The sequence below is a fragment of the Meleagris gallopavo genome, chromosome 4, assembly GCF_000146605.3.
Source record: "Meleagris gallopavo isolate NT-WF06-2002-E0010 breed Aviagen turkey brand Nicholas breeding stock chromosome 4, Turkey_5.1, whole genome shotgun sequence".
Taxonomy (NCBI): domain Eukaryota; kingdom Metazoa; phylum Chordata; class Aves; order Galliformes; family Phasianidae; genus Meleagris; species Meleagris gallopavo.
In genome coordinates this window covers 49,644,037-49,670,936 of record NC_015014.2, presented here as the reverse complement: position 1 = coordinate 49,670,936, position 26,900 = coordinate 49,644,037, and the positions used below count along the sequence as shown (strand labels likewise).

General features: G+C 36.5%; 1 long non-coding RNA gene across 2 annotated transcripts in view; it reads right to left on the bottom strand.

The window, feature by feature from the left end:
* Positions 1-21,463: 21,463 nt before the first annotated feature.
* The window catches only part of LOC109367373, a 25,413-nt gene continuing 19,976 nt past the window's right edge, over positions 21,464-26,900 (bottom strand). Inside the window, exons 2-4 of one of the 2 annotated variants that reach the window (XR_002114469.1) lie at positions 24,546-24,628; positions 22,754-22,898; positions 21,464-21,943 (exon numbers count right to left, since the gene is read on the bottom strand). This is a non-coding gene — a long non-coding RNA (uncharacterized LOC109367373). Of the gene's footprint in view, positions 22,899-24,545; positions 24,629-26,900 lie in introns of both variants that reach the window. The other variant, XR_002114468.2, reaches the window with a different exon arrangement.

The following is a 26,900-nucleotide window of genomic DNA, read 5'->3' as shown; positions in this document are numbered from 1 at the left end:
CCAGCTCATTTAAATTTATAATACTTGTGCTTATATCACCTCACTATAAATGAATTGAAATAACTTTGCATCTTCAGCAACTTGGACAAGTAAGCTTCTCGTGGCATTCTATTTCTTTATACTCTGAAGTACAGTGTATCAGCACATTGAGAAGAACAGTCAAACCACAATTCTGCCATATACTCAGTACCACGCAACCAAAACCCTCTGTTTACACGTGTGCAAAGGCACTTCATGAAAATTGATAAAACATTTACTTACATCCAGAAAAATCATACTTAGGCTGCAGTCAAGCAATGAGTCATTTTAGATAAGTCAGAGAATTCTCATTTATGTAACTGCGCAGTATTTAATACTTATTCTAGTGCTAATAGAAGTAGTCAAATCCTTGTAATCCCTTGGGACCCTTTAATGCAGTACCTTCACCCACATAGTCTTTCTCTGCTGTTCATTTTATTTCCTACATGATCTGAGACATACAACAATGTAATCTAAATGCATATCCTAAGAGAAAGAAAGAAAGCCAAGCATAACAGATAGAGTACAATATAGAGTGGAAAAAGAAATACTATGACAAAAGAGCAAAAAGAAAAAAGCCCATATAAGTAGGCCACCCACAGTGTTAAATTGGATAAGTGAATAATTTTAGGAAGCGGTATAAATGTTAGCATGTTTGTGTTACAAACTAGTAAAATGCTCCAGTTAGTGCTTCCTAGAATAGCAAGAAAGTGGCACATCTCTCCTCATGAGATCTCAGCATCACACTTTGAGCTACAAGATAAACTAGGTTAGACAGGTTTATTGGAAAGTCTGCTTATTGCCATTGGGAAAAGAGCATTTAATAGACTTGGCTAATAAAGAGTCGGTAATACTGAAACAGGTCATGTGAATACACAAATACCTCTCAGTATTTCCATCTTCAGTAGGATTGAAAGGATAAAACTTCTCAGATCCCAGTTTCTCCTGAGTTCTCCCCCACCAACAGCTCTCCCCATATTACTTCCAGGCACAACCAAACAACTATGAAGTAATGATACTTAGAAATCCTCTAGAATGTTTTTTCAATGCATAATAGTCAATTACAAACATATTAAAAATAACTCCAATGAGCTAGTTAAGATATCACACACCAGCAGAGAGTGTCTCAAATACAAGTATTTGGAAATTCTGAGAACAGTTAAATACATATTTTTATCATTGAACAGCTATTGTAAAATCAAGCTGTTACAAATGCAATAAATTCTTTTATTAAGATCTTTATGATGAACATCAATCTATGTGGAAAGTTAAGGCAAACCCAAACATTTTGTCTTCAGTGGCTCTGTATTCACAACTATAATTTCACATTCCTCAATTTGTTCCACCTTGAACTGGCTTCAGTTGGATCTCAGTGCTTGCTTCACATTCCTTTACTGTAGTCAGATGGGCTGATATTCTCCTTAACATCATATCTTGATCTACTCCTAAAGTCAGATCCTGAAAAGTTAATTGGACCTTCAGAATCTCTTAAAGCCTTTCTCTAGTCAGTTGTGATTAATCTCTTTCTTTCCTAATGTAACACAGACCCTATCTTTTCCATTTCCACTGAAAGGGAGATGAATTATGTCACTAGTTATAAGACTAGCAATTTTATAAGCTGCTCACATAAAGTAGATAGAAATGCAGTGTGAATCTTCAGAACGAGAAAATCTAAGCCCAGACATTTAAGAATGAATACAGTGAAATTCCTTTGTTATCTTGATTTTTCAATTCGGTCACTTGGTTTCTTTTTTCTTTTGACAGCTAGCCTTCAGTTGTTTGTTTGTTTGTTTTTCATCATTCATTTTATTAAAAGTTATAGAACAAAATGTATCTGGGATACTTTCCTAAGATATTCTCAGAATTCCTCCTCTGTCAGATGCTGTAAACTCTCTAATAGTAGTTTTCCAAATCATAAAAATATGCAAGCAAATTTGTTCTTTTCTACCTTGCACTTGCTACATTAATCTGATGAGGCTAACAAGCTGTACAGAGTAAAAACATAGTTAAATCAGATTAACATCACTGTTTGGAGCAACTGCAAGCCAATCAAGACTATTCAACATTGAATCTATTTTAATAACCATTATGATAATCAGCCAAGTAAGAAAGTGGTCATTTTCAATTTCTTTCAGATTGAATGTCAGGATAACTCTACGATTAAGTTGATTAACTCAGCTTCATCTTCTTCCAAATGGGTTGCTTTTAGTAGAAATAGCTAACTCCACAGAATTCAAGCATAACCTTAAAAATTCAGAATACAGATATATGAGCACAAAACTTGGTTCTCTCATTCATTTCGCAGCACAGTAGCCACAGCAATTTACTGACATGAGCCGAAATTCTTTGATGTAAGTTAGAGTTCTGAGCTTGGAAATTGTAGAAATTTATTCTATAAAAGGGCTTGAAACATTACAAAACTGAAAGTCAATTCTTTTTGCAACTGTCAGACTTCTGAAGGAAGACATTACTGAGTACAATAGCATGTACAGCTTGCCTTAACAATCTAATGACAGTTCTGTATTCATAAGACAGAACCCAAGAACCTGAGTTGCAGTTCTAAGATGAAAATTGATCAAGTTCCTCTAGAATGGATTTCCACAAATTTGTTAAATCATGCCAAACCTCAGAGTATGTTATTTATGTACCTAGAGCTTTTTCAAATTTGTACATATGCATTATTTACGTATATATATGAAAAAATATGAAATATATTTCAGACTGGTATATATATATCCCCTATCTGTTCTGGAGTAGAATACAAATGCAACTATTTCCCTTGATCTATTCATGAAACAGCAAAGAACCAGCCTATTATTTTAAGTAACATTTAGGTAGCCATCATAGTATTTGTCACATTGTACATATCCAACCCCATGGTTCCCAGTGACAGGCTGTTTTTTTCTCCTCCTCAGTGACTATCGTAGAACTACCAACTGGGAACCTAAGACTGTTTACAGTCCTACAGCTGGCAGTACTAACAAAAGACCAATTCATAACCTCTAAATAAGAGAAAAATGGTATTTATCTAATACTGTTTTTAAATATATTTCTGCTTTATAGTTGAATGAAAATAAAGGTGTGAGAACTTCATACACGTTACCAGGATGAAGGTTTTAGTAGCACAGATGGTGTGTCACATTAGACTACTTTAAAATTACTGCTGTAGTAGTACTTTGAGCTATGGTTTTTTTTAAAAAAAAAAAAAAAGTTTTGGAAAAGAAAGTCCATAAGTTTCACCAAAAAAAATATTCTTTCTTAAAATAAAGCAAGCACCATAACTAAAAATCACACACAGCCTTCAAGAGAAAGCTCAAAACCAACCACACACACACCATAATATCACAATATCAGCTGGCAGACGGGTGAGACATACTCAGAAGAAAAGTTCTTTCTCACTGTGAGGGAACAAATCATTGAGACTTTCCACTCTTCTTATTCAAAGAAGAATTAACAGAGTCATTTTCCTTTTTCCTTTTGCTTCCATGTGAAGCAAGGTGAAACAGGTCCTTGATAACTTTACTGTTAGGGGAACAAATGCTAACAAGCCACAAACATATATCCCTCCCCTCTGTATTTCACTTTCTGCATGAAACAAAAGATGGTGGTGGAAGGAAGCTCTTTTATCTTTGCTTACACAGCTCTACACACCCCAAAATAGGCACTGAAGCAAAATTTCAGTTTGTGTCTTCTGCTTCCAGAAGTGTATGCCAACTTGGGTACAGTAGGATAAAGAAGCAAATACTCTCACAGTTGTTGTGAATATAATGTGAATAGGAAAATGGACCATAGTGGATCAAAAGCATCTGATCTTGTTCAATCCAGAATGGCAGTCTTTCCTTCTTGTTCCATGCATAATGATTGGCTTCTAATCCTATACATGGAGCCTGTGAAAAACCTCTAGAATGAAATAAGGTTAAAAAAATCTTAGATAGCTAATATCCGTTTTGAGGCAACAAGAGGGAAACTCACCCTAACAAAGCAAAATCAAAAAGGGGACTTGCAGCACTTCTGACTTTCTAACTATTTCCCACCCCCAGTTGAAAGTGGCAGTTTAGTAGAAGAAAACATATAAACCAAGGCCACTATAAGTTAGAGAAATGTTATTGTCTATGGAAGTGAGACCTTAAGGGGCTTTTTTCAACACCTGGAAGGTTTAGTGCTGCAACTGCAGATGGGAGCACAAAATTCTCACTAATTCAGTAATTGTGCAAGCATTCTTTAATACCATAAGCAGCTGAATTATTTTAATGATAACTTAAAAGAGCCCAAGGGAAAAATCACATCATTACAATCAACTTTACCAACTTCAGGCAAGAACTTAAGATTCTACTTAAGAATGATCTGGAATACACTGTAAAATAGTTTCTGGTGTGGAAATGTGTTAAGAAAATGCTTACTCTACAGGACACATATGGTTGTACAGACATGAAAGTGGGAAACTAATTACTGTTTTTATTAGCCTCCAATCAGCAACTAAAAACCATTAACAGAAAGATTACAACATCTTCGTCAATGTAAAAGTCTTCAAGGGCTTCCAAATGAAAAATGTTTGTCACGTGTATTTGTTTTCTACCATCTTCCACTCAACAGTCACTCAAAAAGACTGTCAAATATGTTTATTTATATGCTATTAGTCTGAATTTGTATTTAGAAGTTCCCTTGGAAATCTGAAAGTGTTTCAGTACGCAAAGAGTGCAAGTCCAGATGTGAGACATTTTTTTTTATGAAAGCTTCAGAAAATGTTTATATCACCTGATCCAATTTCCCAAATACAAAAGTAATTCCTGCCAACACACTGAATTAGCTGTTGCAGAGGCATATAATTACTGATAGACATGTTACGCAACAAACTGACTTTGTACCCATCACATGTGGGGCTGTGGATAGCAGGAGAAAATCTGCTAGCAAAGCATCTTCTCACACACACAGGTAGGTCTGTGTACATTTTAAAAGTTACAAGCACTCTCCTCTAAGCACCCTCACTCTGAAAACTTTTTCCTTTTTTATGTGTAGGTCAAGTTCATGCCTAGCCAGAAGCAAAGGTGAAGTAACTGTTACAAGTTTTCATTGTTGCTCTTACTGAAGGCAAAATGTCATCAAAAGGTTCCTAGCAACACTTCTGAAAATAACTGCTATTCATGGGACTAATTCTTGAATACAAGAGCACAAAATTTGGGATCACATCCAACCTAAGCAGGAAGTAAGTACTGTAGAAGAAAATCACTGCCCTTTCTGCATCTATATGGAAAATATCATGCTTTCTTGCCATGCTGAAAGCTGAAAGGTGCTGGCATCACACACACATCTTTGAGAACTGAAATGTCACGTTCACTCTGGGAGAGGAAAGAATCCTCAGGTGCTCATTACTACTAAAAAGTGTTTCCACAGAAACCAAACCCCAGGCATTCTCTGCATGATCAGCATTTAAAGGTTAATTAACAATAGCGAGTGATAAAAATTTATAACCTACTGATTATATATTTTTAATAGCATGATTTCTAATCTTTTATCATTGGGCTGAAGTTTAAAATGCAAGACCCAGCTGCTCACATTTAAGAAAACTATGGTGGAAAAACACGTTTAATATTCTAATAAACCTTTTGTCATATGCTGGAGATAGGGAACTCATTCATTTTCCATTCCTAAAACCCCAAGACAGATTTTAAGCAACTTTGAAATAAACAACTTCAAAAACATTCTATTATTAGTGTGCTATAACACTGTAGCATTATAATCCGGAAATAGTGCTTGAAAGAACATCTATTACTAGCTTGTTTTAGCAAATTCAGAGGTAGATCTTCCCATAGCATTTTTGGTTCTCTGTAAGAATAATTCACCTTACTGCCATGAAGCTAGAACTGAAACAAAAGTCTCCAAGTTCCATTATTTTGAGGCAAAAAGTACTTCTTTCTTCTTTGTTTGTTTGCTTCTAACACCTCAAAAATCCAATGCAATGGTTTTACCTTGTATTCTTAAATTTATGTATATAATCTCTTACCTTGAGGGACAGGGTTTAATGGGCATTGGGTTGATGGTTTGACAGCTGGACTTGTGGTCATTTCCAACCTTATTGATTTTATGACCTTGGACATTTTGACGAACACGTATAGAATTAGTAGCTAGACAACCTCAGAGAATGCTTCCAGTTAGATACACTCAAGAAAGTTCTGCAGCCTTATGTGAACATGTTAGTATGTTTGCCTGAATCTCCTGAACATCCCCACTACTTAGCACAGAAAAACAGAAACTATCAAAGAGGAAGAAAATTACAAGGAGGTACAACAATGAATACATGAAGGCCCACAGTCTTCCCCAGTCTTACCTACTACGTATTTATTGTGATTTAGATGAGGTTATGATGTTACAGGAATGATCACATGAAACATATGAAACATCCATTAGGGTAACCAAGTGCGCTCACTACTTTTCAATGCTCAAAATAACTTTCAATTAAATATAATTTTAAAGGCAGCATTTATTAATAGCTAATCATTTGTGACTTCAAACAAAGATCTAGCTTCTAATGCAGTTTTCAAAAATTAAATGAATGGGAGTTTTCTATGTAGTTGCTGGAAGCCAAACTGGAAGACAGAGATGAAATAGATATGCTAACTCAGGCTAAAACTGTCTATTTAGAAGATCAATAGTGCAGCTTAAAGATAAAATACATTGCTAATATAAGTGACTTCAGGACTATCCTGGATTTTAAGAACTCTGTCGCCACCACCTTCATAGCACAGCAGCAGAGGCAGGGCAGAGTCAGGACAAGTGCCTGAATTAGGCCAAGGGTTACTGACAACAAGCAATTGACACAGTTCATACTCTTACACCTTGTAAGTCTCACCTCCCATTATTTATCTACCTATTTCATTTGTCTCTACTTTCAGAATTGAGGGACTGGTTATGAAGCACCAAGAGCAAGTACACAATTAAGATATTAAGATAGTTGGCCACTAACTTGTAGCACTACAATTAGAATTACAGGTAAGGGTCTGTCTTTTGGGTCTCAAGGCTAACATCACAATGCTTTAGTACAAAGTGTTTGGAATCTGTATGTCCAGAAAAGACTAAAAAAGGATCTACCTATTCACTCTCCACAGTTCCAACTACTGTGTAGTTAACTCCTCTATGCCAAATAACAAAAACATTATTTTGATGGTAATACAGATGACAGAAGTAATTATTTTAAAGCTTAGTAGCTTAGTATGTTTCTGTTTCCTTTAGCTCTAATAAATTCACAATTTTTATTTGAAATCCTTTCAATGCAACAAAAAAAAGATTACAATCCCTAATGTAAATATATGCCTACAATGGGAAAAGCAGGTGGAGCTAAGGACAATAGGAGGAGGATCATGAAAGATAAAAACATTGTATCATAAATCACATGCAGAATTGCAGATTTACTACACCAACATGAAAAAAATTAAGCTAGCAAGCGCAGCACTTGATCCTTTAATCTTCAAAAAGCTCTGAAATACGCTACTTGAGGTTCTTATAACACTGTGCAATTGATACATAACATATCATACAAATAAAGTCTTGCATAAATGATCCCATACTGTAAGGAAATTAAAATCTCGACCTTAGCGGATAAGACTATTTTGTTTCTTTGAATCTATCTTGAAATAAAGTCTGTTTTCTGATTGTATATTCATGTATTATATACACACAAGTGTTGCAAGTATACTTAACAGGAAAGCATTCACAATTCCTTAACCCCAAGAGAGCAATTCCATTCTTCAAGTTCACTGCGTTTACTTACAGCTTAACAACATTTATCTGCTTCATAATATTTGACTCGCACAACAACCCAACGAGCATCAATTGCAAGCCAATTCTCAACCTGAAAAAAGGATTTGTAGCCACAACACAATAATAATGAGTTGGTAGTGTTTGAACATTCACCACAGGAGGGCAATCCTGATACAACAACAGGAAGGTGCACACCTGCGCTGTCTCTCTTGTGTCTAGTCTCTTGCAACTGACTAGACAACATTTCTTAGATGAGAGGGTTATCTTTATTACCAAAGCGCAGATCATGCAAAAGGAGAATTTTTAGCCAAGGATCATTCTTGTAGCACTCTTCCCTTTGGCTTACAGACTGAAAAGCATTTGTTTCTAGATAATTTAGGCCATGGACAAAGAAGTGGCAGTGCTGGTTCAGTGAGTATCAATTTAAACTTCATGAATTGTTACCCAAAGAGTGTAAAAATCATGCATTTGACCAAGATAAAGTAAACATTTCCAAATATTCAGCAGCAGAATATTCTTGATGTCAATCAAAGGAGTAATTGGGACACTGTCACAGGATTTAAAACCAAACAAAAAGGAATTCAGAATTAGATTATTTTTCTAGCTCCACTGGAATTATAATTACTATAGTATTGTTTTTTTATTCACCCATCTCCAGTAAAGATACAGAAATATCTACCCAAATTACTGCAAATACATATTATACACTGTGAATACTTATGAAAGTACTTTGGGATGTAAGAATCTCTCAATGATTGCCTCATTTTTAATTTAGATTCTTTCATAATTATTAGTGTCTTACTCCAAGATTAGAGCAATTAATTTCATCTGCTCACAATTAGTTTGCTTGTTACCAGGAAAATGTTTTTGAACAGCCTCAACTCATGCAGAAAATCTCTCTTCATAAGTATTAGTGGAGGAATTTGTTCCATCACTATATTTTGACCAGTTCATGGACATAGAAGAATAATTGCACCCCATTTCACTTGAGCAGTTTCAGCCAAAAAAATCTTGCGCTCTCATTGTATCTAAAAGATACCTTGGAATGAAATGGCTGATGTATATATTTTCAAGGACACAAACACAACACTTGGAACTCATTGCTATCCATTAGACTTTTACCATGTAAATCAGTAAAAAGAATTTCTGCCGAGACTTTCCTAGCCTCAAAGTAGAGATTGCATACTACCAGCAGAAATGTTCACTAAAAAAAAAAAGTTTGAAGTACATTTTAAAGCAAAATACAGAAAACTTGAATATCTGAAAAGCAAAACAGAGCATTACAGACTGCAACCAGGTCAATTTAACCAAAGCACCCTACCTTTTTGTGAAGAACTGTCAAAACACATCATTTTATTCTGCCATGAAAGAACTATGTCAAATTATAGAAAAGTTCAGAAAAGCTAAGATAATAAGAGAAAATAGTTGAGAAAGTTTGCATTTCAATCATTTTCATATCCTACTGAAAACAAATCCCACTTGTGATTTGCCAACTCCTGTCCTGAGCTGCATCAAAGGAAACATAACTAGCAGGTGGATGGAGGTGATCCTCCCCTTCTGCTCTGCTCTCATGAGGTTCCACCTGCATTACTGTGTTCAGCTCTGGGGTTTCCAGCACAAGAACGACCAACAGGTTGCCTAGAGCCGCTCTGGATGTCCCATCTCAGAAAGTATTCAAGGTAAGTCTGGATTAGGTCTAGGACAGCCTAAAGTAGAGTGAGGTGTCCCTGCCCATGGCAGGGGGTTGGAAATAGGTGGTCTTTAAGGTACCTTTCAGTTAACCCATTCTATGGTAAAGAGCAGTATTCTGATGCCTATTGATTGCACAGCTGATAAAAAACAGATGTTACCAACATTAAGTAGATCTGCTGCTACCTATTTTTGTTAGATTAAAGAGAGTCTTCTTATTTAAGGATTGGAAATTTGCCACTTGTAAGCTTCTGTAATATGGCTCCTTATCAAAACACTTTTTCCTGCTGTGTATCAACATTTTTTTCCTTAAGTACTTAGAATTCAGACAAACAATACTTTAAAGTGCTGGTTGTTGAGACCATCTATACAGACACAGATGAATAATTAACACACTATGCTTGGTCACATGAAAATCAGAACAAGTGTACATACAAAAATTTTATTCTCAGGCCAGACTTTCGTGGCACACTGACAAGAAGGGTAAACCAGTTGTCAGAGAACTGCAGTTAACATCTATCTCTTAGTAGGTGCTGCATAAAAGTTCAACTGTCCCTGAACATCACTTCAGCTTTAGGGCTCTCTTTGCATGGTAGATTCATTTCATGGAGTCCTTCAAAGTCTCCAAGTAAACTGGGATATATTTTAGGGCCCTATGATCCCTTCACATGCACCCTTTCTTTTGTAGAAGCCAGCTCATAAAGCAGCAAGGAGCACAAAGAAGGTGTAGTATTTATATTACTTGCCATAAGCACGTTCTACTGAAATTCTGATTATGCTTCAAATCGTTCATTTTAAATTTTCGAACAACTGTAAGATTTCAAGCTACTCTGACATAATATCCTTTTTATAGATTGTATCTCAGTACATACATTTTCCCTGATTCCCTGCATGCACACAAATTAAGCTTTAAGTGCTCAAAGATAGATAAATCTAGCTCATAAAAGCAACCCTCTTTGTCTGGGCACATGAAATGTCTGTATAGAGTTACAAAATTCATCAAGTTATATCTATCATTACAAGGTATTTTATTTGATGGCAAAATGAACAAACATGCTTTCCTCACTTCAATTTAAAAAAAAAAAAAAACACACAGAATGTACAATGCTTTACCATCTGAAATCAGCTATTTTTAAAAATATAAAATAATATATAATTTACCGTAGATGCAAACATAAGTTGCTATATAAAATGGAACTTGGCCTGACATTCTCTGCCATTTCTGAAGTTTTTATCATTCAATATTGCATATTTTCTACTGTTATATTGCTATAGGTTATAGACACACTAATGGTGCTAATAGCTGGTTTTGTTCTGATTTCAATTTCATAAAATGGCTTGGGTTGGAAGGGAACTTAAAGATCATCTAGTTCCAACTTCCCTGCCACACACAGCACTGCTACCTTATATGCTTAAGCATCAGCATCTAGGATTTATGATGGTTATTTCCTGAGTTTTGTTTCTTTTTTTTTTCCCCACATTTTTCTCTCTTAAGAATTGCACCAAGTCACCCAGAATGATTCTTCCATTATTAAAGTTTGCGATGCAGCAAGAATCTGCAGCTACTGGAGTGAGTGGTACAATTTTGTAGATAGAAATATATGACACTGAGTTTCTAACGTGTTCAGTCTGTAGACACACTCAGTTATAGCATTTTGATCCCTCTTAGACTAAACCTTTTCCTAATTCCCAAATCAGTTAATCCCAGCACCCCAGTTTAATCTGAGGAATACAGTTTTTAGCAGACAACATTGATTCTATTTGTGATAACTATTCTCATATATCAAAGAACAGTGAACATGCTCTTCTTGCATACAGCACTATTAAAGAAATTCAAATACTAGAAACTAGTTTATAAATGGGTATGGTAGACAGAACGAGTTCAGTATATAAGTGTTTCATTTAATTACAGAGTTAGAAGTCTCTTGAACCTTATGTTGCAATTTTTCTAGAATATTATTGCTTTCAAATAGTACGTTCTTTTGCAGATGGGATAAAATTCAAGAATGTCATGCTTTTGGCTGGAGTTAGTTTTCTTCCTAGTAGCTAGTGTGTTACTGTTTTTTGGATTTAGGATGAGAATAACACTGATAACACACCAATGCTTTAGTTGGTGCTAAGCATTACTTACACTGAGCTAAGGTGCAGGCTTCTCACACTGCCATAGAGGAGTCTGGGAGAAAATAAGGTGCAAGGGGACAGAACAGGGACAGCTGACCCCAAAAGGCAAAAGAGAAGTTCCATACCACACGGTATCAAGCATTTCTTCCTCCCTTTTTTTTTTTTAATTTTCCTTTCTCATTAAATTATCTCATATTATGAGTTCTCGCACTTCTAATGATCATGCGAGAGAAAAAAAAAATTGAGATCATCAGCTCTGTCTAGAGTTATGTTCAGTTACAGCATTTTTCCAAATCCTTTCTTGATTCACTACAAGAAGCAAATAGATAAGTCTTCAAACCTTCTATCAGAAGATAGTTCACATGCTTCTTTGGAAAGATACATGCAAGAACAGTCTTTTCCAGATTGTCTGTAGTGAACACTAAAGCTTTCGTTGTCATGGACAACAGTTTACAATATGTTTTAGAAATGCACTGCCATAACAAATAGGTCTCTTTTTGTAGGATTAATAGTACATGCCATATTAAGTCACTGAAGAGGTCACTCATTCCAAAATTGTGGGAATTGTATTACAAGAAATGTATCAGAAACGCATATCAACCACATTTCCTTATTCAGGGACTTAGAATTTTTAACACTGTTGACCAGCAAATCATTATTTTTCTTAGTTTCATAAATTATATTTCTACAGATTTATCTTTGTTTACCTCTTTGGAGAAACATATCCTCTTAATAGCACATGGAATTCATAAATACATTAAGTCAATATCAATCAAAAAGGTTCATTTCACTAAAAAATCTTAAAACACTTTTTTCCTTCATAATCACAGCTTGTGTCTGCAGGGACCAATAAAGCAGGTGTTAGTTCTGGAATTGGTACAAAGAAGTAAATGTATCTAATGAAATATGAATATTTCTTGCAAGTGATATAAGCAGGCCAGGTCCTTCATCAAAGAGGGTCAAAAGTTCATTCACACTTGAATGGAATCAAAATCCACTTCAGGTTGATTTTGGCATAGGATATCAAAAACAAAAAGGGCTTCTGTAAATATATCAGAGGCCCTGGTGTCGCAGAACAGTATAGAAGGCAGAAGACACAATACTTTTCTTCATCTCAATCTCAGAAGATTTGACCAGCTACCAGCCACCAAGGATACCAGGCTTAAAGACCTTGGGAAGGAAAGAACAATTATTTTTTGTGGAAGATCAGGACAGAAAATACTTCAACAAACTGGCTGTATTATAAGTGTGTGAGACCTGCTGGGATGCACCCACAAGTGCTGAAAAAGCTGACAGATGTCATTTGGAGAAATGGGAAAACTGCTCCAAATGGCTGGACCAGATGATGTTCAGCTACCCTTCCAACTCCAACCATTCTGTGATTAAAGCAGAATCAAGATGCAACACCAAAAAAACACACCAAGACTTAACTGTTGTTGTTCAATGAGATTCCAAGGTTATCTTCAAATTGAGTCACACAGCAATAATTATAAAACTACAGCAGCACTGAAAATTTTCTATTTTCTTCCTAGGGAAAACACTTCTATATAAACTGAACTTTTTTAGACTCCATACATTTGCTTTATTAGCAGATTTAGACATTAGGTAACCTTAGATAATTTCTTATCCAGATGCCTGCAAAAAGCTGGAAATTTTAGTTAAATGTAAAGCAGAATTACTGTTCAAAAACAAGTGTGGAATCTCCAGTCCTTCCCATTCAGCTTTAAGGGCACAGATAAGATGAATGTGATCAGCCATCTGAAAATCCAGACTATGAATTCTAACATTTTCAGCTCAACACAGGGAAGTAAAAGGAATAAGCAAACATTTAATATTCGAGTATAACACTGACTTTACTTTTCACTGTGATGAGTTAAATATTTCAGCACTTCAGTTTTATTCCTACCCGGATATCTTCCCAACAGCATTTCCTTTGGCTGATGCATTTATTTCATTTTCTCTTTGTTGGAAGCATAGATTTAATCTGAATTTTTACTTCTAGCCATTTAAGTACTTCTTTATACTGTATCTATTTACACTTTGAAGCACATGCACTTTGAAGCACATTACACTTCCAATAAAGGTATAGTGAATGAGGCTGCAAGAGACTATTTCTGCACCTTTGTCTCAAAAGCTTGCTGTCGGACAACTTCAACAGTAGTTGAAGTACTCACCTGTATTGGACAGATCCTCTACACAAAGATTTCTAAGCTTGGAAACAAGGATGAAATACCCTGAAGGATAAGTTTAAAAAAAAAATTGATTTTTAAATTACAGTGAAAAGGAAGCTATATTGATTTTCAATATCTCTGCATATCTCCTAAAGAGAGGTTTGTAAAATTGCAGACTTCATGCAGTACTTCTATCCACAGTTAACATTAATGACAATAAACTTTGCTCCTAATAATGACAATCTGGAAATAACGAGGAGATCTTTAACATTTCTCTCAACAGAACAGTGAATACACGTTTGAAGAGTATTTTTTTCCAATAACCTAGTTCATTAATGCAAAGATGAGGAAACAAATCTGTATCTTCCTCTAGTTTTCATTTCCTCAATTGAGAATACATAGATGAGGTGAAAAAGTGGCCTGCAAGCAGCTTTGCTCATATCACACTCCTGCAAGCGATTGCTTGCAGGTCAAGTGTGATATCCTCCAGCTTACATCTCTAGAGGAAAAAAATTAAAGGGGGACAAGGAAGAAGATTTAAGTTTCGTAGGCAGTAGATACAGATAACAATATAATAACCTTACACAAACAATAACCTTATACAAGCCTTATTCATTATGAGACTATTCACTGTGGGCTGAACAAATCAATAGGTTAGCCCTCTCAAGGCTACAAGAATTTAGTTCAAAGAGATTTTGCACCTCAGCTACCGGCCTCCTGAAAGAAACAAAGACACAGATGTCCAAGGCCTGTCAGTAAGAACTACTGTACCAGTAAGGCTGAAATAACTGCTGTCAATATCCTACTTTTACAGCCAAGAGGCAGTGGAAGCTGGGCAAAACAGAACATAGGAAAGACTAACACTTGCAGTGCAAGACTAGCACTTACACAATGCTTTGCTTTCAAAACACTGATTTTGGTCAGATTCACAAAGAGAATGAGCAGAAAGCCTGCAGCCAGACTCATTGTAGCTGGGAAGTGGAAGACTTCCAGACCTCCAGCTGCGAGATGTTCCACCTGGTAGTATCACCCTAAGTACAGAAAGGCTCATTTCTAAAGAAATTAACTCAGAAAGCATAAAAGTAATAGAGTTTACACAATAAGACCCAGAGGGACTAATAAAGCAATTCAGATTTGAAAGTTAAGTTCAACTCTCACTTCCCTTCTAGATACTGAACCAGGCAGCCAGATACTGGCAATGAAAAAAAATGAAGCATTCTGAAAAGCTGCACTTTTAACTGTTGTATTCTAGGAAATAAGACACCTATTACAGGAGGAAAAACTTGCATAATAGTTTGTTTTAAATGTTGCCTTCAGAGTACACACAGTACATTTTATTTATTGAGGGCTTGGGTTTTGTTGTCTGCTTAGCTTTAATTGCTTGTGGAAGGTAGGGAGAGGAAAGTAAGTAGATTGCATCCTCAATAAAACTACAGAACTGACCAGATTGAGCAATCTTATTTGCACAAATAGTATTCAGTGCTTAATTACAGAAAAAGATACCTCCCTATTTATACTTGTTCCTAAAAGCTCCTACAAGAAGCACTTTGAATTTCTAGGACCAATTAGAAAGCTTTCCTTTTCTGATTGTCTAATTACACAAGTGGACGCAATTGCAACTGAAAGCTTTCATGGACTTAGGTTGTTTTAAAAATGGAACAGAAAAAAATATTAAAATCCATTATTGAAATAGATTTCTGTCATTTATAATAAAATGGAAATTATTTCAATAACATAGAATTTTTAAGCTTCTCAGGCTACTAATATCTTCTACCAATTTAGTACTTTTTTTACTTTCCAAGCATGCATTGCTATCTTCTACCTGCCCCTATTTGAGTCTTCAGACACCCTGTCACAACCAAGCCCAGGCCCCTAATCAGAAGTCCAAATCATTATCTGAATGCCAAGACTAAATAAAAATGAGCAATTCAAGTAGGAACATTCCTGCTCCTTTCAGCAGTATTTTAATTTACTAGCCCAGCTTTTCACCCCAAACAGATTTTTCCTGAGTAGTTTTGTTTAATTTTACAAATAATTTCACGGCATTTATTAGTGCCCCATTGCCCAAAGACCTGGAAGTAACTTCTAGTGAACGTAGAATCTTCCATGTTTATATCCTTCCGTAATTGATGTTAATTAAAATAATAATTTTCTAAGTCTGATGGATAAAAAGTGCTCATTTACCAATGTGCTCATTGGTAAAACTACTCTCACACTGATTTTATTTTTTTTTAAATCTCTCTGCAAGAAGGTCATGTAAATTTGATCATTCTCTTCCCAAACCAAATGGGATTTCACAATGGGGAAAAATAAATAAATAAATAAAAATCAATGCTACTGTTACATAGAACATGCCTGTTCAGTATGCAAATGATTTTTAGCCCTTAGTACTGTCCGTCTGAATCCACACCAGGACAGCAGGAAGACCTGAGCTCAGTGTTTCAAATAGTATTCAGTTCATTTACAGAAGAAGATAATATTAATTTCTTTTTGCTTTTGATGAGCACTGAATCAGTTGTACATGGTATCATAACATACTTCTCATAAACACAGTAGATTTTAGGAAGTCACTACATCTGGAGAACATAATGCTCTGGGCTCTACATACAACACTCAAAAAGAGAAATTAAACAAGCAAGGAGATGTTGGCAATTTTATTTACTCATAGAATTGCATCTGATAATGCCTGGGGAAACAGAACTTCTGTTTGATATCCACCAGCTTGACCTGGCAGAATAAAACAGTATTTGAAGTGAATGCAAGTCAAAGAAAATATCACTGATAGTGACATCTTTGTCACAAAGGACAGATTTCCAGTAAGAGAGTTATGCTAATTACATGTAAATTTAGAGCTGTCAAATATAAGCCTCAAGCTGTTTAAGAGCAGAACTTAATTTTTAAAGCAAGAACTCTTATAGCACTTTCTATCATAAATCTGATCAAATCTGAGCAAAAACAGCATCAGCTCTGCTTGAACTCTAACTCCATCCAGATTTTTTATTCCCCTGAAGCATAGTTGATGGAATACTCTGCTAGAAAAATTAACAAACTCACCAAGCTTGGAATTTTTCAGACTTTTATCTAAAACGTAACTTATTGCCTCAAAAAAATGTGAAAATAGTTTAATCTAGAAAACTGTTCTGGACATTCAAGAAACCAAAGCAAGCTGAAGAACAATTCCTTTACAATGTTGAAACCAGCCCCGAAACAAGATCCTGTACTTTCAGTTCAGACATCAAGTTACATCACAAAAAGCGGCTGATCACAAATCTTATTCCCCTATAACAGGGATGCTTGAGGTTAAGCAGTATCCAAGACTAGTAACCACATAATGGTGAGCAGCTGCACAGCAGGGACAGACAAGCTCAACCTCCTGCCTGACCTCCTCAGATCAGCAGTGGTCTCCCCGACAGAAAGGTGGGACCGAAACCCAGGGAACATGCACAGCAAACAAAGGGAAAATGAGCTCATCTGAGAAGTAGCCAAGTAGGGCAAAGGTTCTTATTTTATTTGTTCTTAAATAAGCCCTGGTGTCCAAGATCCACTGTGAATTGTTTATTCACTCATTACAAGCCATTTGGCCATCCAGCTGCAAAAATTATTTTTCCACCTCTCAATCCCAGACTTTTCCTCATTAATCAACCTGGGACCCCAACTTTTCACAGCTCAAGCATAAGCTCTTTGGTTTGTTTGGGAAACTGCTTTACTACTTGGGAAGCTCCTCCACTATTCATGCTCCAGGATTCCTTTCTCACAACCAAATCTGAAATCAGGTGGCACGTGAAAATTCACCTCTCTCCAACACAGTAAATCCTTTAGGAAAGGACCCTTGGTGCAGTCATCATTTTGCTTTGGCAGTGCCTTACTGATCACAACTGCTGTAGTAGCTCTGAGCTTTCTCTCAGCCTTGACTGTAGGCTTAGTCATGGACCAGCAACTCCATTGCATCCAAGAACTGAGTCAGTAGCAACTCCAATTTTTTTCATCTGAAGATGTTTTCAGCACAACATGACTCAAAAATGCTCAGGATGACTACAGCTGGCAGCAAGAGTGGAAGAAGTTACTGCAATCAAATCCCTATTGATTTAATTTGGTATTTCTTTTCATGTCCTATTGTTTCTTTGTGAGAGCCACTTTTCTTGGCTGTCTAATACACAAGTACACTGCTCTGGTTCCCCAGCATAAGTTAATCTTCCCGAAGAAAAATTAAATCACAGAAGTGAAAAATAAAACTTCTTTAATCATATTTTAACTCCCCTCTCCCTCCTCCCTCCCCCCCCCGACACTTTCCTTACAATGCAGGAAACATATTTCTATTTTCAAATGCCTATGCTGTGATGCAGGTTCCTAAGTAGATAGTACGATCTTTTCTAATTCCACATCCAATTCTTCAGGTTTAGACAAGAGAAATACTTGCAAGAGTCAAGTTCAGATGTCAGTAGCTCTGTACTTTTCCTGTTGCAGAAAAGGAGATATTTCTCCACAAGGCACCATATTACTTGTAAAATAAGTGGTTTTGTGAAAATAATTGCAGGAGTTTCTATGGCCACAAGTCTGAAGCAGAATTTGCAGCAACAGAGGAGAGTGAGAGCTGATGTTTACTAAAACAAGAAATGAACATATTAAGGATGTTATTTACTCCTTTTTTTCCATTGAAAAATTAGAAAATTTTGAAGAGCTTCTATTACTGCATGTTGTCAGAATAGCTGGTACATCTTTATGGGCAGTTTTTCTTTTTTAGTAGCATTGTTTGCATTCAGATAAAATATACATACTGAGTAACTGGTACATGTGCAATACCTGCATTACTAAAATTAAAACATCTACACATCAATCAAAAGAAGTTACTCTGAAATCTGTTTACCTTTAAGAATAACCGCTTCCATTCTTGCTTGGCTTCCCTCCTCCCCGGTCTCCCATAAGTATTCTTCCCCTTACTGAAAGTAAGGCCTCTCCAGCAGAGATCAGAATTTAGATCAAATATAACAAAGTGTGCTCATAATAATTAATATGTTTCTACCACTCAACTTTTTTTTTTTTGGTCTTTAACTCCTCACTCCAGTTCTAGATAAAGCAAAAATTGTGGAGGAGTTGGGAAGAAATATAACCATATTTAAGAGTGCTTGTTACTTCTTTTGAAACAATACACTTTTCTAAAGAACCAAAGGAATGAGACGTTTCAGAAAACATAAGTACTGTTTTTCTCTAAAAAGATTTACATTCTGTAAAACATATCTTTCAATAATTTAGATAGCAATGAGATGAGAGCTTAGAAAATATGGAGATTTAAAAGGTACAACCTCAGAAAGATTTAGCTGGTCCTGACGTGCAAATCGGTCGTCCGACCCGGGTCTAGGAGCGAAAGACTAATCGAACCATCTAGTAGCTGGTATCTTCAATTTACTTCTACTGGTTTGCTCAACCAACTACTTTTGCTTCAAAAAAAGCTTTTTAGACAAAACATGCAATTAAGATTTTTTTTTCTCCCCAGTAAGTGTACTGGACTTATTTCTATCATATACTGCAACTGACTGTGAGTGAAAGTTATAATACACTGAGCAACTCAATTCTTTACCATCTCTGAAGATAGATTTGTCTGCTGCCAAAGTATTAGACATTTCACTTATTTTGCTCAACAGTAGACAAAAAAATGTCAGTATTTTGCACTGGTTTTTGTCTCCACAGTGAGTTATTTCATACAAAAGACTAAGAAAAATGACTAAGTATAAATGAAGCACTTTATTATTCCATTCACTCTCCTGGTTACACCCTGTTACTGTAAATAAAGGCCTTTGTCCCTAAAGCACAATGAAGCAGACTGGCTGAAGGTTATTACAAACTAAAGACTGGAATCCTTGTCTGTTTTAAATTCACACCACCTCAACTGATGGCAGAGCCATGTCAGTTTTCGGCAATTCAAAATATGATTGAGGGATTTGGGATTTAGAATTGACTTTAAAAAAAAAAAATCTGTGCTTAGAAGAAAGGGAATCTTCAAGACAAATAGCTTTTTCTAGCCTCTGTGAATCTCTGTAAATGCATAGTTTTCTGTTGAAATACCAATTTAAAAATAACGCTAAGAGAAGAAAGCATGTATCAAAGATGGCCAGCTAAAATTTATGAAGCTTTTGAGTTTGTTCACATTATATTAATGTATATTGTTTTCCAAGAAACCATGACATCATGTTATTATTTCTAACTAATTACTAGTTAATAAAAGAATTTTTTCATTTAGCTAGAAAACCTAAACATTAGGCTGTACTTAATTAAGACTTCTTTTTATTAACTTGGTGATCGCACTCTGAACATTTTTATTTCTTTGTACTACTTTTCACATTCCCTTCTGCATTTAATATTTGTTTGCATACATAAAATAAACATTTCCACACAGCCTGCAAACAAGACTTAATTCTACTCGTCAGCACTGAGGTTTAAATTCATTTTTATTCACATCTTTTCCCCTATAGATTGCATGGCACCATAGCCCACTCAGTGTCTCACAGCAGCTGTTCAGCAGTGCCTGACAGATCTGGTGTTCCAGATAGAAACTTCTGCCTTTCTAAGTTTTCCCTTCATTTCAAGATGTGGTTTTTAAGGCAGACAAATAACAGGTACTTGGATTTTCTACCTGAATATTCACCATTTAACTTCTTAGCGGAAGAAAAAAAAAAAAGGCAAAGTACTGTGTAGAACCTTGTTCTGAACAAGGGAAAAATTGAGACCCTCACTATAGAGAGTACAGAACTAAAACTTAAACATGAAAATGAAAGATATTAACCCTCTAAGACTCACAGTGATGGTTATACAGATAACCCATTAATTACAGTAAGCTTTAAGCATGGACAAACATTCAGGTCAGGCATACTAGTAATCTCATGGAATGTCTTGGGTTGGAAGGGACCTCAGGGATCATCAAGGTCCAACTCCTCTCCCACAGGAGGATTGCCAGCTACTAGATAAAGGTCTAGATCAGATTGCCAAGAGCTCCATCCAACTCAGCCTTAAACACCTCCAGCGATGGTGCGTTCACAACATTTCTGGGCAGCCTGTTCCATCACCTCACCACTCTCAGTGAAAAATGTTCCGCTAATCTAAATCTCCTTTCCTTCAGTTTAAAGCCATTCCCCTGTCTCCTATCATTATGTACCTATGTAAAAATAGGATTTCCCTTATGTTTATAAACTTTCTTTAAATATTGGAAGTGAGCTTTCACTGCAGCCTTCTTGTTCCAGGCTGAACAAGCCCAGTTCCTTCAGCCTACCTTCATATGAGGGGTGCTGCAGCTCCTCTGTATCATCTTCATGGCCCTCCTCTGGACCACCTCCAGAAGCCCCACATCCTTCTTGTGTTAGGGCCCCAAACTTGGGCATGGTTTTCCAGCCGGGGTCTACGAGAATAGGTTCCTTCTATCATGTAGAAGGGCAAGTTCCCTTTTCTCTGATGCTAGGTTTTTATAGTATGCATTTTGAATCTCCACAAAATTACACAAGAATAAAGTATCAGAACCACTTAAGTTGCACAACAAAAACTGCAACTGATTTGTTTGATGATCACAGTGCAGACAAACCTAAAAAGCTGTTCTGTGTGCTGGTCACCTCAGAGCTAACATAGGTTCTGTCCAAAATGCAGACTGTGGTATGACAAAATGCAAATTCAACCTGAATAATTGGCATTTTTTAATAAAAGTGATTCAAAGCCATTCCAGCTTATTAGGGGACAGAAGTTGTTTTAATTTACCATCTGTTGAGTAGCTTTCCTGGAGCATGACATTGAATGCTGTTGAATTCAAAACTCACATGTCTGTATCACAGCACTCTCAGGTGCCATTTGACAAAACATCTTGTTGACTAAAAACTTGTTGCCAATGTTTCAGGTTTCTCTCTTCCATCAGCAACACCTACAAATGAGGGAAGGGTATATATGGCTAAAGTATGTGTGCAAAGATGGTACTGAGGGTATCCCATATTCTTTAGTTTCAGAGGAATATAAAGCACAATGGATAAATCCACCACTGTTGCCTGTTAAGCGTCCAAGAATTCAGACACGGATTGTTCATACGTTCAAGAGATGCACAGCAGCAGGTCCTTTCTGCTCCTCAGTTTGTTTCAGCTGTCCCTGTAGACAAAAGTCAAGGCAGCACCAGATCTTCGCACCGCTATGCAACTCTTTTGGCTATCTCTAAGTTCACTCTGAAAGCCCATAAACACAAAAGTCCAAATGAAATTGTCTAACAAGATTTAATGATTTCCTAACACCATTTTAAAATGTTTTCTTAATGGAATATTACAGTACGTAATCTTATAAAGGCACCTCTTAAGGTTTGCTAAAAGGCTTTGGTTGTTTTCCCAGAAAAGGGAGATAGAGTGCTTTCCAAGTTTGACTGCCTTCAGCCCCTTTCCATTTAAACCATATTTAAAATTGCATCAGGTTTATTTATGTCAAGAAATTGAATCAGATAAACACAAAGCTACACATATGCAAATTACAGAAATACCTAGTTCAAAGAAACAGAGTGGTAGGCTGCTCTTAACTTCAAGGACATTTAAAAACAAAACAAAGGAAAAGATACATTTAAGACTTAAACTGTAAAAACAGATAATTAGATAAGAAAAATCAACGGCTGTAGTATGTTCAGGGACTTTCATCTTTAAGTATACAACTTTTCTTCCACAAAACCTTCAGTTTTTATTTCTGGACAAGTCACAGCCAGGTTTGCCTTAAGCAAACACCTTGCAACCATTAATATCATACAAAGCTCTGATAAACAGCACTTTGATATCATGTTCCTTCCAAAGTTTTAGAAGTATTTTGAGCTGATTAACAGTTTTGAGACTGAGGTAAACCATCCAACTGATGTTTCTGATACAAAGTTCTAATAACTAGCATCTTTTAAGCGCAGAAAGGGAAGGTCCAGACAGCAACAAAATAAATTCCCTTGTCTCTAGCTTCAGCTGTTGACCTTAGGAAGAAGAATCCACAGTTAAACTCCAGTGACTTACTGACGTTTGTGTAAATCCCTTGTGTCTTGTCACAAGCATGGACAGCACAGCTCTGGTACAGATGCCTGAGGAAGACCTAGACTTCTTTTTAGTGGTTATTCCACTGGATGGGCTATGTATGGACAGATTCTTAGCAGTGAAAAACCTGAAATAGAATTCCACCATAATCTTACAAAAAATCTCAGCCTATGAGGTCTCCAGTCCTGAAGTTGCCTACAGATTTTTTATTTTTTATTTTTTATTTATTTATTTATTTTTACAAGAAACTCAAGTGCATTCTTCAACATTTCAACAGCTATGGATTTTTAGCTTTCAATTATAATTAAATGGCATCAAAACCACAGTATTTATTTTGAAACACGATATGATCTCTCCCATATTTGAGAATGAAGGAGTCAAAAAAAGAAGAGTGAAGAACAGAACAATCTGAACCAATGTATTAAAGGGGTGAGGTAGGTGACAGCGGCTTCTAGATACTAAAGCATTTGATATTCAGCTTTTGCTAAAGCTCTGTCCTAAGAAATCACAGTTCTGATGTTTCTCACCTTGTGTTCTCATTTGACACTTTCCCATCTGCTTTACTCATCAGCTTTTTGATGCTCTCACACGTATTAGTTCATAAGCCCTTTTGTCAACTGGCACCTATCTTGAATGACTAATAGCCACCTAGATCTCAGTACAAACAAAATAGACCTCCTATCCATCTCACATCAGCACCTTCCGCACCTCTTCATTCCTTTTTTGTAAGCCATCTGTTTTCCTATTATTCATTGTTGCAGCAAAACAGAGCCTTGCACTTTTTATTATATGGCACTCAGTAAATTTTCACCAACTGAAGTACTATAAGAAACACAGATTTTAAGGAGTAGGAAGGGACCTCTGGTGATCATCTAGCCTAACATACTGCTAAAGCTGATTTCCAACAACCGATTACATAAGAAAGCACTGAGGTGAGTTTCTCCAGGTAAGGAGAGTCCACAGCCTCTCTGGGCAGACTATTCCAGTGCTCTGTCATCTCCTGAAATAAAGAAGTTTCATTTGGAACTTCCCACATTCCAGTTTGTGTCCATTGCCCCTTATCCTGTTGCTGGGTGCCACTGAAAAAAAAGCCTAGCTCCACCTTCTTGACACCCACCCTTTAGATAGCTAGAAGTGTTGATGAGACACCCCCTCTTTCAGTCTTCCCCAGGCTGAACAGTCCCAGATCTCTCAGACTTTCCTCATAAAAGTGATGCTCCAGGCCCCTCATTACCTTTGTAATACTTTGTGTACCCCACTGGACTCACTCTATAAGTTGACTGTCTTTAACTAGGGAGCCCAGAACTGGATACAGTGCTCTGGGAGAGGCCTCACCAAGGCAGAGTAGACGGGAGTGATAACCTCCCTCAACCTGCTGGCCACACATTTTTTAATGCATCCCAGGATACCACTGGCCACAAAGGCACACTACTGATTCATGGTCAAACTGTTGTCCACAAGAATATCCAGGTCCTCCTTTCAGAAGGAGGAGTCCAGCAAGTCAGCATCAGCACCTAACCTGTACTGATGAACGCTAACACTTTCTTTGTTCAATGGTAATTAGCATCCATTCAGACTCTAAGCTTTACAACTTCATCTCAATTCTCACAACATTGCTTTTTGTTATCTCTAATAAACACTTATTCAATCCATTTCTTTGCTCAAACTATGTCCCTTATTTGTTCATCTTCTACAGTACTTTTCTCCATATCACCATATCAGAATAGATCCATTCCTAAAGGTTTATCATCCTAAATCATTTCTTGGACCTTACCTTCTGTCACAACAACTTATTCAGAAATGCCTCTTTGCCTCCTTCTCCTGCTACTTTTTCACACTTCCTCCACGCTGCCCACTCTGCAAAGAAAAAGCCTTCTCACTCCAGTATGCCATCCCCCTCCCACATACATGTATTCTCATTCAAATTCCTCCCGAGACCTATTTTTGGTCAATCTTAAATAAAAGTCACATCCCTTAAAGCCTGATACTTATGTGAGCAAATGCTGAAGATCTAAAGTGAAAATTTAGCTATGAGTATACCCCTATTTCTCCTCCGCCAAAGTTCCTCCCCGCAGTTCTCCCCTCAAATCACTGCTTCTTCTCCATGCCCTCTGTGAACGATACATTTCTCACTTCTGTGCAGACACTACTTTGCCAATACCTAAGTCTCTCTAAATGACATACTTCTGTCAAGCTGCTTGTCCTTTCTCAAAATTGATTTATGAATTAGTTACAAAGCATTACAGAGCTCACTCATAACATTGGTACTGGAAGTTCTGCAAGTCAAGACAATTCCCCACATCTGTTGAGATCAGATAAAGATGCAATGTACACTTAAAGTCATTCAGATTTTTTTTTTAAAGGTACTGAGCAAAAATGAATAAAGCCTAATAAGAGACAAGCATCTATTATCTATAAAAGAATACAAGAGAAATGAGACTCCCCAGCTGCAGAGGTGGATGTTTTTCAAAAGCAGACCCATAAGTGATCTAAAATATTAAGAGGAATAATAAGAGTTTCCTTCAATAAAGGGTAGACAATGAGTTTTGAAACACCGTGTTTAATTTTACATAGGAAAAAGTATTTTTGTAAACGATGAGCTGATCTACGAGACAATTGGACTACAGTGTGCAGACACTAAGTTATGTTCTCTCAGTCTTGCAGTGTGAAAGCTACATATGTCTACTTAGAGCATGAAAGAAGTCCCTTCTTATTTGCATTGTAAATGCACACAGCCCACTCCCACAACCAACATCAAGAGCTAACCTTATATAGCAATCCAGAACAGATTTCCTTGCCACAGCAAATTCAGTGCCTGCTGTCACTGCAGCACTTCAGAGAAATAAATTTGAAGCATTACTTTGAGCAACCACTTAGAGATCATTTTAATGTAGGAAGTTTTATTATATTAAAATTAAAGTCCACTAGTTAATATAAAGTTCTTTTTTTTTTTTCCTTAGGAGTTCTATCACTCCTCTGTCACTTTCTTAATTTAAATTAATGGGACACTACTTGCCATTTTAACTGCAGCAAGAAATCCTCCCATGACTCTCTAAAGAGGTAGAGAAGGGGCGTAACCCATGGGCACACTACTTCTCCTCCTTACTGGATGGACAGCCCACTGCAACTGAACAACAAAAACAAAACACAGACCAGGCAGTGTAGTCCAAAGAAAGGATTTTATGACTTAAAGAAAAATCACATGACAACTTCAGAAAAGTTTTTTCTATATTCGCATTTGATCCTGAACATAACAAACTCAGTGTTCCTGGGTTTTAGCTTAGAAGAGCTGCTGAGATCATGTTTAGTCTCAGCAGGAACTGTTCTTGTGCATCACAAAAATTTTGCAATGAAAGTAAGAATAACTCAAGAGGATTCTACTATACATCACCTTTCCTCACAGAAACAGTTTCTGAATAGTTTTAAGATTGAAGGAGAACATCATTTGCACAGAGTCCAAGGACACATAGAATTTGCTAATACTCATAAATCATTGGTATCTCATAGAAGCTACCAGCCTGATACTGACTGAAAACAGAGCCAATACAAACCAACATTCTGCATCTTTCTGTGGCTGTTGGACTACTTTTAAAAGGTATCTGTGAAGAATAGGTAGACTCAATATATAAATTGAATCTCATTTTCATAGATGCTCAGAAGTAAGAGACCTATTCCAAATCAAAAATCAATGCAAGGTGCATCTGTCTCCATTTCATAGCTATATAGTCCATTTAGGTATACCCAAGCATTTAGTTGAGTAAGATACACTGTTTCTCATGGAGATATGGAAGGAATATTGTTAAAATGAAAGAGTCTGCCATGCATAAGAACCCCTTCGTAGTGTAGTAAGGGCAAGACGTCAGGCAAACTGTTGGAGTTAGTTATTTACCCATTGACCCTCTTCCTGACCAGGTCTAGAACACCCCAGAAACTTGAGTGACAAGGGCCATAATCCTTAGGACATTTTCTAGCAAAATAATAATCCACAGAAGACAATTCAGCTCCACAACTGTGATAGCTGTTTATTTCTGTTTGAACCAATTTAGAGAAAACAGGGTTTAATTAAAAATGAAAAGTAATAAAAGTGCAAGCAGATGACTTATTTTTCCTAAAGACACAGCCTGGAAGT